Source organism: Narcine bancroftii, chromosome 12, assembly GCF_036971445.1.
Source record: "Narcine bancroftii isolate sNarBan1 chromosome 12, sNarBan1.hap1, whole genome shotgun sequence".
Taxonomy (NCBI): domain Eukaryota; kingdom Metazoa; phylum Chordata; class Chondrichthyes; order Torpediniformes; family Narcinidae; genus Narcine; species Narcine bancroftii.
In genome coordinates this window covers 85192028-85210132 of record NC_091480.1, presented here as the reverse complement: position 1 = coordinate 85210132, position 18105 = coordinate 85192028, and the positions used below count along the sequence as shown (strand labels likewise).

General features: G+C 41.1%; 1 protein-coding gene across 5 annotated transcripts in view; it reads left to right on the top strand.

The window, feature by feature from the left end:
* etv4 (ETS variant transcription factor 4) overlaps positions 1–18105 on the top strand; it is a 105899-nt gene that overhangs the window by 36772 nt on the left and 51022 nt on the right. The gene's annotated exons all lie outside the window — the stretch shown is intronic.

Below are 18105 nucleotides of genomic sequence, written 5' to 3'. Positions count from 1 at the left end.
TTTCAGACGTGCTGTATCACAGGAAGTTGGAGAAACATTAAATGAACTTTTATTGAATTTAGCAAAATGACACTGAAACCTTGCGTTAGTTCAACTGACCTAAAAATGCTTTGTACTTAGCATCTGATGCCTCTCGTGTCAGTGCCCAACAATAGTCAGCCAGTGTTGATGGATTCCAGTTGCCCTGGTTGGTTGCAATACCCTGGAGAAACCTTTCATCTTGTTCGTCACTGACTGCACCAAGATCAGCAGGGAAGATGTTCAAGTGCGAATGCAGAAAATGAATTTTCAGTGTCACGTTGCATGTCGTGGTTTTATATGCTTGAAGTAGACTTAAAATAGGACAGGAAATCACAAAAATAGGTTATATCTTTTTAAAAAAAGGTACGGGATGGGAACATTTTCAGGTGATTTCTGTGATCAGTACCCCAAAATCCATAAAATACATTCAAAAGTCTTCAGAAAGAAAAATATTTGTTGTCCAGTGTTATTTATTAGCAACTTTATAGGTGAATAATACTGCAGGATATCCGTTCCAAATACAGTGTGATTCATCTCTGCTTGATAGCACATGATTTGCACTAAATAATGAGGCTTTTAACCAGTACTGCTGTCTTGTTGAGTATACTTTATAAACATGCCAAATCAAATAACATGATCGTAGAAAATTCATAACACTTGTCAGTAAAATAACACACCTGAGTGCCTTTTCTAATTCTTTACCTTGTATGTAGATTTCAAATAACAACTCCCATGACTCAGAGGCTACAGTCTGGCAGCTGAAAGACTTTTTGTTTTGAGTCCAATCAGTTGATGAATCCACCATAAACTCTGATATCAGACTGCTGTTCCAACTGGAAGTGCAGGCTGGGGTAGTTGGTTGATGGCTGAGAGGTAGGAACAGGTGGTAACTTGTTGCTCTTGCGAGGGGGACATTTGTGTAATAGAACATAACACCACAGGCCCTTCAGCCTATGATGCTGTGTTAACCTACGTGAACTTGCTTTGTGATCAATCTAACCCTTCCTTAACCCCCCATTTTTCTTACATCCCGTGCCATTTCTCAGAGTCTTTTAAATGCCTCTGTTGTATCAGCCTCAACCACTATACCTAACAATCCTTTCCAGGCACCCACCACTTTTTTTGCTGTCTCTAAGAAGTTTGCATGTTCTCCCTGTGTCTGTGTGGGTTTTTGCCGGGGCTCCGGTTTCCTCTCACCATTCAAAAACCTGGGGTTGTTGGTTAATTGGGCGGCACGGGCATGTGGTCTGAAATGGCCTGTCACCGTGCTGGATGTCTAAATTTTTTAAAATTAATATCTTCCCTAAACTTTCCTCCAGTTACCTTAAACTTTTGTTCTGTGATGTTGACCATTGCCACCCTGGGGAAAAGGAGGTGGCTGTCTATTCTACATATGCCTCTCATAATCTTGCATACCTCTATTAAGTTGCCTCTCATTTCTTATTCACTTCTAGAAGAAAAACTCGAGCTCATTCAACTATTCAATGAACCTGAATGCCAGGGAGCTAGATAGAGAGAGTGTAATGGTGTGCTGGCACATAAAGTGCATTCTGTTGTTTTGACATCGCACACGAAGTTACCCAGCTGACAGACCTCCAGCTGTCTGGTCTCCGTTGCCTTCATTCTTCTCTTTGGGGCAGAGGTTTGCTCATGTATAGCTGAGGGTGGTATGTTAATGTTCATGGAGAAGAAGCTGGTTTCCATGTGCCATAATGCTGCCTCAGTGGCAGAGTGATCTGCATGTGTGGCATCTCTCTGTTCATTCATGTCAACGTGCAGGCCTATGTTGATGCAACGCTCTTCCCCGTGGGTGTAAAGTTTCCATTTGCTCATGAGCAACGGTGAACTGCCCAGTGCTTTATGAGGAACATCTTCCTGCTCAGCAAGGATATCAATATTGCTCTCCACTTAAACTTCAGGATTATCAGTGGTAGAGATTAGATCAAGGTCCAGCTAGATCAAGGCAAGTCTGCAGATATTTTGAAGTCTCCATTTAGAACATAGAACATTACAACACAGAAAATAGGCCCATCTAGTCTCCAAAACTATTATTTGGCAAGTCCCACTGACCTACACCCAGTCCATTGCCCCCTCATACTTTTCCCATCCATGTACGTTCAAATTTTTCTTATGTTAAAACTGAGCCTGTTTCGCCCCTTCAGCTGCCAGTTCATTCCACACTCCCAATACTCTCTGTGTGAAGAAATTCCCCCTCATGTTTCCCCTATACTTGTCCCCTTTCACTCTTAACCCACGTCCTCTGGTTTGTATCTCACCTACCCTCATTGTAAAAAAAAAACCTAGTGCATTTACTCTATCAATATCCCTCATAGTTTTAAATACCTCTATCAAATCTCTCATCATTCTTCTATGTTCCAGGAAATAAAGTCCTACCTGTTTAACCTTTCCCTGTAACTCATTTCCTGAAGTCCGGGCAACATCCTAATAAATCTTCTGCACTCTTTCCATCTTATTGATACCTTTCCTGCAGTTAGGTGACCAAAACTGCATACAATACTCCAAATTTGACCTCACCGACGTCTGATACAACTTTACCATAACATTTGTACCTCTATAGCAGCTTGTCCCTTGCATCAGTATCCACCATGTGACAGAATTGTCAATGAGCCCTTATTTACTTCCAGAGAGAGGGTTCTAAAATCTGGGTCCGAGCTCCTGTAATTTAGTTTGGCACGATCCACAATAAAGTGACTCCACTTCATTACGATCCGTGGATCCCCTCTGCAGTAGAGCCTCTCATCATATTTCATAAGCTTGTTCCCATATTGCAACCTGTTGGTGCTTGATTTTTCAACCATGTGACATTGTGTCTCTAAGTAAATTTGCTTGGTTCTCAGAGTGCCAGTCTCTGACTAGGTCCTGTGGGACACTGGACACCCTAATGCACTTTGCTTTTTTGTTCTCAGTCTCCCTTCCTATTTAGTCAGTAGCCTTTTCTGGTGAATGGGTGGCTGAATGAAAGGAACAAGAGAGAAATCTCTGTTGCTTGACCTGCAAATTGAGCTACCATAGATTTGCAATATTCTTTGCATCTATTTCTCTCTGCCAACTTTTGTGGGTTTCCCCCTCTTTTCATCTCAATAAAGCTCTAAATCATATTCTTTTATCTATGATAGTCAGACAGCTTCCGATTATTTTAATTCTGTTTAATTTTTGCTTAATTTTTCCAATGTCTTATTTTTATTAAAGTCTGCAATTTACAGCTCACATAGGTCTTTTCTTTTAGCAAGGCCATTAATTACTAACTCTAAAATGGAGAATTTAACACCACATTAAATATTAACCAGCAGAATTTTAAGTGCATCAATTTAAATTGAACTTTTGAGAGGTGAGTGATGGCTAATTAGTGCAATTATAAATCAGTATTTATCTTAATGAGTTAATTATGGGTTATGGGCACCATTACTGATACTTATTTTGAATGCAAGAAGAAAGTGATCCACAAACCACTGATCAAATGACCTTGGTAACTCAGAGACCAGTTGAGAAAATTAAGAATCATTTGAAAATTCGGTATGATTTTAGCTTGTGTCAATATTGAAATTTGCCTTTTTATAGAAGCAAAGCAAAATCATTTCAGGTGACCTTCAAATTGAAGTCATTCTCCATTTCTATAAATGAGCAGTGCATGTTAATTTCTCAATGATCAGAGTCCAATTGCTGCCACGGTAACTGCTTTTTATTTGCCAGCGAGTTGAGTGGTGTCACAACACCATCCTTGCACTCGATGTTAGCAAAACCAAGGAGATGATAGTAGACTTCAGGACGAAATCAGGAGAACATGAGCCAGTCCTTATCAAGGAATCCGCCATGGAGAGGGTCAAGAACATCAAATTCCTGGGTGTCAACATCTCTCAGGAAATTTTCTGTATCCTCCATGACAATGCAATCATGAAGAAGGCTCGCCAGTGGCTATACTTCGTGAGGAGTTTGAACATATTTGGTATGTCACAGAAGACTCTCGAAAACTTCAACAGATATACCGTGAAGAAGTTGCATCATTGACTGGTATGGAGGGGCCAATGGTCAGGACAAGAGAAAACTCCAAAGGGTTGTTCATTTGACCTATGACATCATGGGCACCAGTCTTCACTCCGTTAAGGACATCTACAAGATGACACCTTAAGAGTGGAGTCTCTATCCTCAAGGACTCCCACCACCCAGTTCGTGCCCTCTTCGCACTGCTACCATTGGGTGGGGGGATAAGGTACAGGAGCCTGAAGACAAGCGGTCAGCAGCACAAAGACAGCTTCTCCTCTGCCGTCAGATTCATGATCAATGAACCACAGACACTTTTTTTCTTGCACTATTTTATTTATTTTGAAGTGTGGTTTGTAGAAATGTTTGCCCTGTGATACTGCTACAAAACAACGAATTTCGTGGCATGTTCATGACAGTAAATTCTGATTCTATTATTAGAACATGGAAAAGAACTGATCATAAGAAGGAATAGTTTTAAGGAGCCAGACTAAACTTAGAATTATTTTGTACATTATATGATACAAGAAATAAATGTTAAGTAATTCAGGTTGGAGGGAATAACAAGTTAACTCGAAAGGGGAATGAAGAAAAATGGTCAAAGCTGGCAGTTTTATACATAAAGTTATGAAGTTTGCAGTCAAGAAAGGGGAGGAACACATTTAGTTACTGAAGGATAAAATTACTGCAGTGATGAGGGAAGTAATGAGGGATAAATTAGGATTATATGATTAGAATGATGACAGGAAGGGATATAAAGCTGTATTATTTGTTGTGTAAGGATTAGCTGGCGGCAGCCATAATGTAGGATGTACAAACACACAAGTTAGACAAGCCTATGGCAAAGATTCTGAAGTTGTAGAGGTGTTAAGACTTTTTGACTAATTGCATTGCAAATAGTTCAGTGCAGGCATCAGATCAGAAGGAGACCATTCAGATCCTGCAATAAGGAGACGATTGAGACCAGTGGTTTTCAAACTCCCCCCCCCCACCCACCCCAAGCTCACATTCCACCTTAAGCAATTCCTATGACCTAAGTGCTCTGTGATTAGTAAGGGACTGCTTAAGGTGGGATGTGAGTGGGAAGGTTGAGAATCACTGCTCTAGACTCGATTGTTTGCTTGAGGAAAAACTCATTGGCCCATTTCCTTTGGAGTTATGAAACTGTGTACATAATGAGTCAATTAGGTACGATTAAAACTGTGATTTTCAAACCTTTTTCTTTCCACTCACATACCACGTTAAGCAATCCCTTACTAATCACAGAGCACTTATGGCATAGGGAATACTTAAGGAGGAATGTGAGTTTAGGGGGGGAGTTTAAAAACCACTGATTTAGCCTCAGTAGGTGCTATTGCAGCACCAGTGACCCAAGTTGTAATCTGTAAGGAGTTTGTACGTTCTCCCCGTGCCTGCATGGGTTTGCTCCGGTTAACTCTCACTCTTCAAAATGTACCAGGAGTTGTAGGTTAATTGGGGTATTTGGACAGCTCAGACTCGTGGGCTGAGTGCCAGTTATAGATTTAAAATTTACAATAAATGACATCATGGTTGGTCTGTGTCTCAAGTTCACCAGGAGAACATGGTGAATCCTGGTTGCTGTTCCTGCTTCAGTTCCATGGTCGAGGGTTTGAGCCTGACAATGCTTGCCATCTTACGTGGTGTTTGCATGTTGGCTCTGTGGTATGTGAGTTCCCATTGGGTGCTCCGGTTTCCTCCCACATCCTAAGTTGACCTACTGCCCCTTAATGTCAGTGATTGACAAAAAGAATCAAAGGGAAGTTTGATAAAATGGACGTAGGGAAATAAAGAGGAAAGTGGAACTGTTGTGAGACCATATAGCTTCCTTCAGTAATAAGCAATTATTCTCTCAACTTTTCTTTGATATCCTTAAGACCTTTGGTTAAGTAACATCTCTCAATCTTGGGCTTGAATTGATTTCCTTCAATTGTCTGTTGCAGAATAAGTTCCAAACTTTCACCACTCTTTAAATGGAGGTGTTTCCTAACGTTGATTCTAAAAGCTCTGCCCTTATTTTTTTGGACTAATCCCTTAGGTCTAGTCTCCCCGCCAACAGAAATAGATTTTCATTACTCACTCTATCAGTGCGCCTTAAAATTAAAAAAAAAACTATTCAAACCGACCCTCTAATTTCTATGTCATACTTTCCTAATAATCATTCTTTGCCAATTTATCCTTAGAGTCCAGGTGTCAATCCAACAATTAAACATTATTTAATTTATAATTTAGAAATATAGCACGGTTACAGGCCATTTCCGTCCAGGAGTCCATGCTGTGTGATTTATACCCAATTAACCTACAAACCCGGTATGCTTTGAATGATGGGAGGAAACCAGAGCCCTCGGGGAAAACCCACACAGACATAGGGAGAATGTACAAACTCCTTACAGACAGCATGGGATTCAAACCCCAGTCTCGATCGCTGGCGCAGTAAAGGTATTGCGCTAATCACTACACCCACCGCGCCACCCACTCCTTGGCTAATGTTTCTTTCGTCTATCCTTTTATGCTCTCTCCTTAACTAATATTTCATTCCTGAGGTACAATGTCCAGCACTGCTGTTGGGATTGAATCTGGACTCTGTAGTCCAGGTGGCTCTTGTTCCCTTACATTAGAAGATTGTGCATGTTATTACGTGACACAGCAAAGATGAGGAAGGGCATGCAAGGAAATTTAGACCAGTTAACCAAGAAATTAGATTGATAATTAAGGGCAGATTGCCTGAAAAACTTAAAACTTTTCAGCTGATCAGAGAAAAAGTGGATTTTAAAATGGGAACATAAAAACCTCCTGCCTGTCTTGATATTCAAGGGCTGATGGTCCGCCCCATCACTTCTTCAGGGTCAGTTTTCGATTGCCTTCAAGTTGCTCGTTACTACTATATATAATATTTATAAAAATCATCTCCTTGGTTTTGCTAACTTTGAGAGTAAGGTGATGGATTGGTAAATCCTATGAATGCTATTCGTACAGACCTCAGGAAGATATTCGAGAAAAGTCCAACCTATGAAAATATTAGCTGAAGATGAAACTCTTGCCATTGTCATTAATTGTAGCGGCCAGAAATGTGGCTGCACTGCTAGACAGAGAACATAGAGATGATGGATAAACATCCGGATTGATTGAATGTGACTTGTGGTGCCCTGCAAGGATCTGCATTGGGTTCCATACTTACAAAATGATTAGTAATGGCATTAAAAGTCAAATACAAGTTTGCTAATCTATTGACACAGAGGAAGGCACTCTCTCTCTCTCTCTCTCTCTCTCTCTCTCTCTCTCTCTCTCAATAAACACACAATAAACCATGTGAAATAAGATGGCAATATTCTAAATAAATTGTTAAAAAAATTACTGATTCTGAAATATAAGTGCAGCACTGCTCAACGCCGTGAAGTGGTATTTAAGATTATCACAGCTTCATGAAAAAAGCTCCTATAGCATCTGCCCGATGGTAGGAAAGTAAATAGTTCACGGTGAGGGTGTGTTGCATCTTTAATTATATTCCTTGCCCTGTGCAAACATCGTTTCCATTGATAGATTTGATGGTAGGCAGTTGCATTCCAACAATCCACTGGGCAGTTTTCACTACCTGCTGGAGTGCCTTCCTACCTTGTGCAGAACAATTCCTGTACCGTGCCAAGATACTGTATGTCAGTACACTCTCAATAGTACATCTATAGAAGTCCAATAGCATTCTAGGGCGGAGGTGGAAATTCTGGATAACAGGGATTTTACTGTATTCCAAAAAACTCATTGGTCCATGTCCACAGATCTCTAAAACATTCTAAGAGTCACTTCTGTAAAACGTGCTAGAATAGCAGTATTTTCCCTTCTATGCCTACTTGGAATTTTCAATCCTAGCTTTCAACCTTTCACCTTTCTAATGTAACTTAGCAGTTGATTTGAGACCACTGCGGAAGTGAATGAACGATGTCACCTTGTTTTAAAACATTTGGGGGGGGGGGAATAACAAAACAGAAGTGATTAAATCATGTCATTTAGTTTTTTTATAAATAGTTTTTATCTTTGGAAAGGAGTGATAGAGGATTTCCCTCATATATGAGACCCAAGGGTACAAATCATAGAAATGCCATTTGGAAGCAGCATGTCAATTTTTTGGGGTAAAGAAGGGCATCATATTTGAGTTATGCAAGCATGAAGGAAAGTTTACATAGCCAACACACACAGTCTATTAGTTCACAATGGGTGGGATTATTTATGTTAGAATGTGTTGTAAAATTGCTTTAGAATCAGAATTTATTTCATGAAATTTGTTGTTTTGGGGCAGTACAAAATGTTCTACAAACACCATTTCAAAATAAATAGTGCAAGAAAAAAAAAGTGTCTATGGTTCATTGTTCATTCAGAAATCCAATGCAAGTTGCCCTTGTGCCACTGAGTTTTCATCTTCAGGCTCCAGTACCTTTTTCCTGATGGTAGCAGAGTGGTAGTCCTGGAGGATAGAAGCTGCTTTCTTAACACACAACATCTTGTAGGTGTTTTCGATGAAGACTGGTGCCATAATATCGCAGGTCAAATGAACAACCCTCTGGAGATTTTTCTTTTCCTGAGCGTAGGCCTCTCCATTCCAGGCAATAATGCAACCAGAGGAGAGTGCCCTCCACGGTACACCTGTAGAAGTTTTCGAGAGCTTTTGGTGACATACTGAATCTCCTCAAACTCCACGTGAAGTATAGCTGTGTGAAGGCTCCAGGACAGATCCTCAGAGGTGTTGACACCCAGGAATTTGGAGGTCTTGGACCCTCTCCACTACTGACCCCTCAATGAGGAGAGTTCGTGTTCTGATTTCCTCCTGAATCATCTCCTTGGTTTTGCTAACTTTGAGCATAAGGTGATTGTTTACATTAGCAAGATAGGACCCAGTTAAAGAATGCGAGAAGTAGGTGGTGCTGCACAGGTGGTCAGTCAGTTTACAATCTAGTTCCTTCCTCGTGTTGCTGGAGGCAGATTATTCCTGAAAGCACCCACTGCTAAAAATAGGTCACATATTCTCAGACACTTTTGAGTTTATCCTCTCCAGTGGCAAAACTCCCTATTTCTGAACTTGCTCACAAAGAAGGCAAACATTTAATTTAAGGACGATAAAAACATTATCCATAAAGAATATTCTGATAGGGGATTTGTATCCACCCTTCAATCGAAGATGTTATGACTTCAGGATCTCGATGTGAAGTACAAAGTCAGATTAATAAGACTATTACTTAATTTTCTTCTTTAAATTTTTTACTAGTTTTTTTAAATTCAAGATGGGTTTTTAAAAAAAAAAATGCATTTGATGTCTTGACTGGTTATAATGCTTAACCACATTTCTTTGCAAGAATCACTGTTTCTGATCAAAACCATGTATGGGGCTTTAATGAAAACCTTAACTCTCTATCAGATACAAGTCAACAGGAAGATGCTCTTTTTATTCCTTTTTCCTTCCAAATGTTTTTTTAATCATTTCTTAAAGGCACTGAGTCATTGTGAATATGCAACATTTTTCTCAGGCCCCAATTCTTTATTGGTCAGTTTGAGCTACGCTAGAATGCTGTGTGACCGTAGGGACACCATAGTTCATTATTAGGCTGAAAGGTTAGCCTAGTGTTTAGCTTAACACTGTTTCAGCATTTAGTGACCTGTGTTCGAATCCACCGTGGTCTGTCAGGAGTTTCTACCTCCTCCTTGAGTCTGCATCTGTATCCTCTGGATGCTCTGGTTTCCCCCCACCCTCAAAATGTATGGGCTTGTTAGGTTAATTGATCGTATTGGTATATTTGTGTGATGTTGCCCAGAAGGGCCTGTTAGTGTAGTATCTCTAATTAAATGTTAAAGATTAGATTTATTATCATCAAACCGACGAAAAAACATTTCCTTGGACCACACTACACATACATGCAATTAACCCCCTCCCATCCCCACCACTCCGACTGATACCCCAGATGAGAGTATGGTGATTCTGTTACCTGTACTCTTAACCTGAGGAATGGACAGTTCCTGAGGATTAACTTCACAGATTATTGCAGCTATAAGGATGTTGGGAAAACTGACAAAGGAATAATATAGCCTAATAAATATAAATTGGAACAAACATCAAATTACTCCATTGCCTAGCTAAGTAATTCACGTGGAGGTAAATTTAATGGAGTAAAACACAGAAGTCTGCAGATACCATGGTCATAGTATAAACAGAATGTTGGAGAAACTCGTCGGGTATACTTTTATGTAAAGGTTAATGATATAAAGCCAATGTTTCAGGCTTGAGCCCCAAAGGAATCAAGGCCAAAATCTGGTTTTGTATTTTTATCTTTGCTACATAAAGTACACTGTTTGACCTGATGAGTTTCTCCAACATTGTGTTTACTTCGATGTAAACTTAATGATCGTTTAACACACTCGATAAAATACAAAAAACAAATTTGTTCCAGGGGCATCCTTTGGTCACCAGTAGCCATAGATTTAAGATCCATTGGCAAAAGAAGCGACGATTTTCTTTTGAGCAGCATCGTGGAGTCTTTAAATGAAATGGGGTGGAATCTGATAAAAGAATAACGTTCAAAAGCGATTGAAGGAGTAATTGACAGGAGAAAAATGGTACAGCCTTGGGGAAAAGAGAGCCGGGGTTAGCGCAACACAGTTACAGCGCCAGCGATCAGGACCGGGGTTCAAATCTGGCACTGTCTGTAAGGAGTTTGTACCTTTTCCCCGTGTCTCCGTAAGATTCTTCCAGGTGCTCCAGTTTCCTCAAAACATACCGGGGTGGGGTTGCAGGTCATTTAGATGTTACTAGGAAGCACTGGCTCATGGGCCGGAAGGGCCTATTACTGTCAAAAGAGGGAAAAGGGATTTTTTTAATTCTGTGATTTCTCAGTGTCCTGAGAACAACTGTCACTGTCGTCCAGAAGACGAAGGATGAGTGAGTTGCAAGGAGATGTTGCCTTGCTCGTATCTCAGCTCATGTAATGAGCTGAAGCCAGCATTGGTTCAACCAACAGTCTTGTACCTCATGTGGAAGGGTGCATAAAGCTTGGCGGTTAATAAACAAGAGTGTCAAGGTTCAGTACAGTGGGGAACTGTGCAGATCACCTGAGATGGTAGGAAAAGGATTACCATGTCTGTGTGGCTCAGTTGAGCACCATCTGCAGTTACACTCAGAATCATCGGATAATGCACACATGCAGTCATTCTCATTAATATAGCAAATATTTCTGCAAAATTGAAACAGAACTAAATCGAAACATCAGAGCATTGTTCCAGCCATATAACCATACAACTGTTTACAGCACGGAAGCAGGCCATGTCAGCCCTTCAAGTCCGTACCGGTTCACTTGAACAACTCCATGAGAGTTTCACTCTTAAAATTCATAGACTGATATTGGGTGCACTTCCCAAATTAGACTCCCTTGTTATTAATTAATTTATTTTATTTTTTTTTGCACTCTGAGTTCCACACATCTTAAACTTCTGCTCTGAAATTGCATTATTATGTGCAGTCGATGGAAGGAGCTTCATTGGAGGAAGGGTTACATTGGGAAAAAGGGAGTGCCTTACTACTGAGGAAATCGCTCCAGATTCCAGGGCGGCTAATCTGCCCCTGCATGGTGGTGTATGGATACTGGCAGAACCAACTCTCAGACCCACCTCCAGATGGTTACCTCACATGTGCACTCGCTGCAATAAATCCGACGGCAGCCAGCTGAAGCAGAAGTTGCACATTGGTTGAAAATCCTCTCCGCCCTTGTATTCTGAGGTATACGGTAGTAAGGATTGTGAGCATATTCTTCGCTAGCTTATTGTCTGACCCCCAACTGCAGAGCCTTGAGAGGAAGCAAGCCCATCTGTTTATCATTTGGTTCGAAGCCCTTTACTCTCTAGTAATAAGACAAATGATAAATCTAGCCAGTCAATATAATTTCTGCACTAAATTGAAATAGTTATCTCCCTTTTTATTAACTCTCAAAGCATTAGTCATGGGGTAGTTTATGCAGCCATGCGTGGTTCCTCTGTATTGAACGGTCCAACAGGGAAAATCAAATCAATCAGCTACAGATATATTAAAGAGATTTGAAGTTGGTGAACCATCCCATTAAATAGCAAGGTCATAAATGTTGCGATTTTTTTTGTTAGCTAACTATCCAAAGCCTGATTTTCATGTTTCAATCTTTTTGGTTTAAAAAGAAAGGAGCATTTCCCATTGACCTCAAAAATAGTTCCCCTCAAAGATTTAATGGACACTTGAGTGGAGATTTCCTCTTTTCCCACATTTGTTTTAATTGATCACCTTATATGGTGAATCTATTAGCAGTGGTCCCGGCTTGATCAGCCAGTCACATTAAAATAATCTCACAGACCATCAGAACATAAACTAGACTGAATGCAAATCTCATCCAAAGTATGATTTTGAAATGGAGTTAATATTTGGGAGATACCTTTGCATTAAGCAAGAATCATAATATTAAAATAATGTCCTTTTAATTATTTGCTGTAGGGTGTACAGATCAATATCTTCCTCGGTCTTGAGCAAAAGACGCCGTAATTGAAATAAAAACACAATGCTGGAGAATCTCAGCAGGTCAAACAGTGTCCTTTATATAGCAATGGCAGATACATAACTGACGTTTTGGGCTTGAGCCCTTCATCATGGAATGGGATATATTGTTATGCTTCCTCCCCCTGCTTACTGCTGTGCCCTCCCTCCCGTATCCACCTATTACCTCCTGCTTTGGGTACGTGCTCCGCCCCCTACCACTCCCCCCACCCCAACCATTTTGTTCAGGCACCTGCAGACAATTTTCAGTACCTTGATGAAGGGCTCAAGCCAGAAACGTTGGTTATGCAATTAACCCCCTCCCATCCCCACCACTCTAATTGATACCCCAGATGAGAGTATGGTGATTATGTTACCTGTACTCTTATCCTGAGGGATGGACAGTTCCTGAGGTTTACGTTCCCAGATCATTGCAGCTATAAGGCTATTACACCTGCTGAGTTTCTCCGTACATACAGTATACACACACAGGCACTCCCCACATAAATAACGTGCACGCACGTGCCCCACATAAATAGCGCATGCACACACCCACCCCTAACCAATCAAATAAATACTGTTTCGTAAATATGACTCAGAGAGTTAGTATGAGAAATGCCATTTGTTGTTCAACATTCTCACAGAATCCAGTCAGTGGATATGAAATATTTTTGTATCATGAAGTGCTTTGCAGTCCAAAACAATGCAAAGATTTAAAGCACCCAGTAGGATGCCCGCACCTCCCTCTCAAGACCCATCTCTCCGCATTCTCGGCCGAAGAAAACAGAATCCATTGGCCCGCTTTTGTCACGTTCAATATGCACTCACCTAGATCAATACGGGCTGATTTCAAATCTGAGATGCCTCAATGCCACACATTTTGTATTCTTTCATGGAATGTGGCTGCTTTTGGCAAAACTGAATTTTATAACCTAATTTTAAATTTCATAAACGCAACGCCACTGTGGAGGATAATTAGATGTAAATTGCAATGCTGTGGGTCTGGAGTTTTATGCAAGTCTGACTAAGTAAGGATGTCATTCCCTTCCAAGAACCAGTTTTTAACAACAATCCTGAAGTTCATGTTCAGTTATAATGATACCAGCTTTTTTTTAACTTCAAGATAGATTTAATTGGCTGAAATCGAATTCCCCGAATGCTGTTGTAATTCAGGCCTCTGGATTATTAATTGAATAAAACAACCTCCGGACGACTTTATCTTATCCCATCGAACCTGATGATATTGCAATAGCTTAAAAAAGGAGCCAACAGCTACAAGACAGTTCATCGGTAATGTTTTCTTTACATTAGTCCCTCATGGTTACTCCAAAGCTGCTTTGGCTGGGGTAATACGTAGATCATGAAATTTACACTAATGAACAGAACTCTGGAACAATCAGCTGGTCAAACTGCATCTGTGGTGGTAAAAAGGTGCACATGAGGGTTTCATTATGAGACTGCATCAGGATTGACATGGAAGAAGAAAGATTGCTTGTTATTTAGGAGTACTAGTGGGGAGAACTTCACTACTCTTCTTCAATACATTATCAGGATATATTTTGCCTTCATAAAGTAGCCAGGAACTTGGGTTTCATCTCCATCTGAAAAAAGGCAACAGCTGTAGTGCACCATCTTCATAGAGCTGCTCTGCAGTATCAGCCAAAATCTTTGTGCTCACACGCCTGGTAAGGATGTTAAACCCAGAACCCTCTTGCACTGAGGCAAATATGTTACCACTCTACCACTGTTAGGACCTTTTGAACAAAAAGTGGTGGTTGAATATTGTTTTGATCGTCCCAAGCCTGTAATGAAATAATGTCTTGTGTGTTGGGTCATTTATTCCTCGTTTATACAGCATAGAACATTACAGCACAGGCCTTCCAGCCCTGATTTTGTGCTGACCTGTATATACCTAACAAAAAAAAAGTCCCTCCCTATCTTGTAATCCTCTAATTTTCTTTCATCCATGTGTCTGCTTAACAGTATTTTAAATGACACTATGGTTCCAGCCTCCACTACCTCCCCAGGCACCCATTACTCTGTGTTGTTTTTTTTAAATCCCCACTATCTCCCTAAATTTACCTCCCATCACTTTGTACAGATGTCCTCTGGTGTTTACTACTCCCACTGTGGGACAAAGGCACTGGTCGTCTACTGTATCTATGATTCTCATAGTCTTGTAACCACTATTAAGTCACCTCTAATCCCTCACTTCAAAGAGGAAAGGTCTAACTGCAAACCTTGTCTCATGAAGCACATTTTCCAATCTAGGCAGTATCCTGGTAAATCTCCTCTGCACCCTATCCATAGCTTCCACATCCTTCCTGTAATGGGGTGACCAGAATTGAACACATTATTTTAGGCAAGGTGTCACCAGAGATTTATGAAACTGCAAAATTACCTTCCAACTCCTGAACTCAATCTCCCAATTAATGAAGCCTTCCATATCAGAGGCCTTCTAAACTGTCTTTATTATCCTGCATGGTGTCCTTGAGAGATCTATGGATTTGGACCCCAAGGTCCTTCTGTTCTTCCACACTGTTAGGTATCCTAGCATTAACCATGTAGTTTAGCCTACCAAAATGCATCACCATACACTTATCCATCTGCCACTTTTCTACACAACTCTGCATCCTGGCTATATCCTGTTTTAACCAATGACTGCCTTCGACACTATCCACAATACCTCCAACCTTCATATCATCTGTAAACTTACTGACCTAACTAACCCTCTACTTCTCCGTTCCGGTCAATTTATAAAAACCAAAAAGATCAGGAGTCCCAGAACAGATCCCTGTGGAACTCCACTAGTCACTGACCTCCAGGCGGAATACTTTGTGTCTTCTACTACTCTACTTTCTACAGGCAAGCCAATTCTGAATCCACACAGCCAAGATTTCATGACTTTCTGGACGAGTCTCCTATAAGAGACCTTGTCAAATGCCTTTCTAAAATCCACATGCACCACATCTACTGCCATGCCTTCATCAATTTCTTTTGTTACCTCCTCAAAAAAACTCAATTATGCTCAAGGGACATGACCTTCCCCTCAAAGCCATACTAACTATCCCTCAGAAGTCTGTACTTCTCTAAATGATTGTAAGTTCTGTTGTTAAGAATCCTCGCCAATTTTATGCCCACCAGTGATGTAAGACTCAGATGTAAGAATTCTCAGAATTCTCCCTATTATACAAGGAGACCACATTTGCCATACTTCAATCTTGAAGTATACTTCCTTTTTGGCCAAGGACGGTGCAGAGATCATTGTCAACTCTTTCTTCCTTTCCCATAGCAACTTGGGGTATATTTCATCCAGTCCTAGGGACTTATCAATCTTAATATTTTTAAGATCCACTTCCTCTTTTGTTAACCTCAACATGGGTCCACATAAGCTTGTTCTATTCCGACCTCAATTAGACCAAAGTCTTTTTCTCTGATGAATACTGAAGCAGAGTATTTATTCAGGATCTCCCCAACCTCCTCTGCCTCATTTCTCCTTAACCAGCCCTACCTTCACTCTTGCCATCCTTCTGTTCTTTTGCGTATATATAGAATGCCTTAGGGTTTTCCTTAATCCTACTTGCCAAGGCCTTCTCATGCCCCCTTCTAGCTCTCCTAAGTCCTTTTGTAAGTTACTTCCTGGCTACTATATAATTCTCATGAGTCCTTCCTGTTTTTTGCATCCTAAATCTAACATGCTTCCTTCTTCCTTATCTGGAACAGGTCTCAATTATTTGATTAATAATTGAGGATGTAATCAGTTTTCACCCTTCGGCCCTTGATGTTATGCCAACACATTTTTCATTTTAAAAAAAGTACTAAACCCTCCCTATGCTGTAACTCTATTTTCATTCCATCCATGTGCCTGTCTAAGTGCCTCTTAAATGTCCCTAATAGTTTTGCCTCCACCACCATCCCTGGCAAGGCATTCCAGGCACCCACAACTCTCTGAGGGGGAAAGAAAATTTTACACCTAATGTCTCCCCTAAACTTCCCTCCCTCAGTTTGTACACATGTCCTCTGGTATTTGCTATTCTTCCCTGGGAAACAGATGCTGGCTGTCCACCTTATCAATGCCTCTCATAATCTCATAGACCTCTATTAAGTCTCTTATCCTTCTATTCTCCTAAGGGAAAAGTCTGAACTCTGCTAAACTTACCTCATAAGACTTATTTTCCAATCCAGGAAACATCCTGGTAAATCTTCTTTCCACCCTCTCCCCAGCTTCTACATCCTTTCTATAATGAAGTGACCAGAACTGAACACAATACTCCCAAGTGTGGTCCCACCAGAAATTTATAGATTTGCAATATGACCTCCCTTGAACTCAATCACCTATTTATGAAGCCCAGCATCTCTTAACTATCCAATCAACCTGTGTGGCAACCTTAAAGTATGGATGGATTTGAAACCCTCTGTTCATCCACACCGTTAAGTAACCGACCACTAAGCCTGTACTCAGCCTTCTGGTTTGTCCTTCCAAAATGCATTGCCTCACACTTATCCGAATTGAACTCCGTCTGCTACTTCTCCAGCCAACTTTGCCTCACCGTCTACATCTTCTTGTAACTTTGACAACCTTCAGCTCCATCCACAACCCCCTCCAACTTTCGTATCATGTGCAAACATACTGACCCATTCTCCCGTATCTTCAACCAAGTTATTTATAAAAAGACCACAAAGAGCAGGGGTCTCAGAACAGACTCTTGCAGCACTCCACTAGTCTCCAACTTTCCTTCCACTACTACACTGTGCTTTCTACCCAGAAGCTAATTGTTTTTTTTTATCCACACACCCAAGGACCCCCTGCCTCATGACTTTCTGAACAAGTCTCTCATGGGGGACTTTGTCAAATGCCTTACTAAAATCCATGTGGACCAAATCTTCCACCCTACCCTCATCAATTTCCTTTTTCTACTTTTTCATCTCGCACAAGTATGCTTCGGTCTAGCAGGATGTTTGGTTTGGCTTCTTGAACGAGGGGAAGAGTGAATGCCTGAATTGAGATTAGGAGTTAGTGATTTTAAGGAGTATTTGTGCACGTTCGAGATTCAATTTATTGTCAGAGTAATAAAACAATGTCCTATTACATGAAATTTATTATTGCCGGCTGCAAGGCAGACTGATTCACACCGGCAGGAATTGCCTAAGCGCATCTTAACAGTCAGAGAGAGAGAGAGAGAGAGAGAGAGAAGTAAAAGAGAGTCCCTCTCACCACCACCCCCCCTCTCCCGTGCCAGTCCAAACCAATCGCAACCCAAGCTTCAAATCCAAACCTCCAACACCGTCAGAGACTGTCCAGTGCCCTCGGCACCTCCTCACATCCCCGTTCTGATACCCCTCCAACCAGTTCAAGCCAGTCTCCAGCAGACCACAGTATCCCGACAGGAGTCTCCAACAGCTTCTGCGGGTTCCTCACCTTGAGTCGCCAGCAGCCCTCCGCATGCACTGGTCCCTCAGCCACAGAGCCCCCTCACTGGTCTGTCATCGTGCTCTCTCTCCCCGCGGATCGTCTCCTTCTCGGACGGAGGGTATTC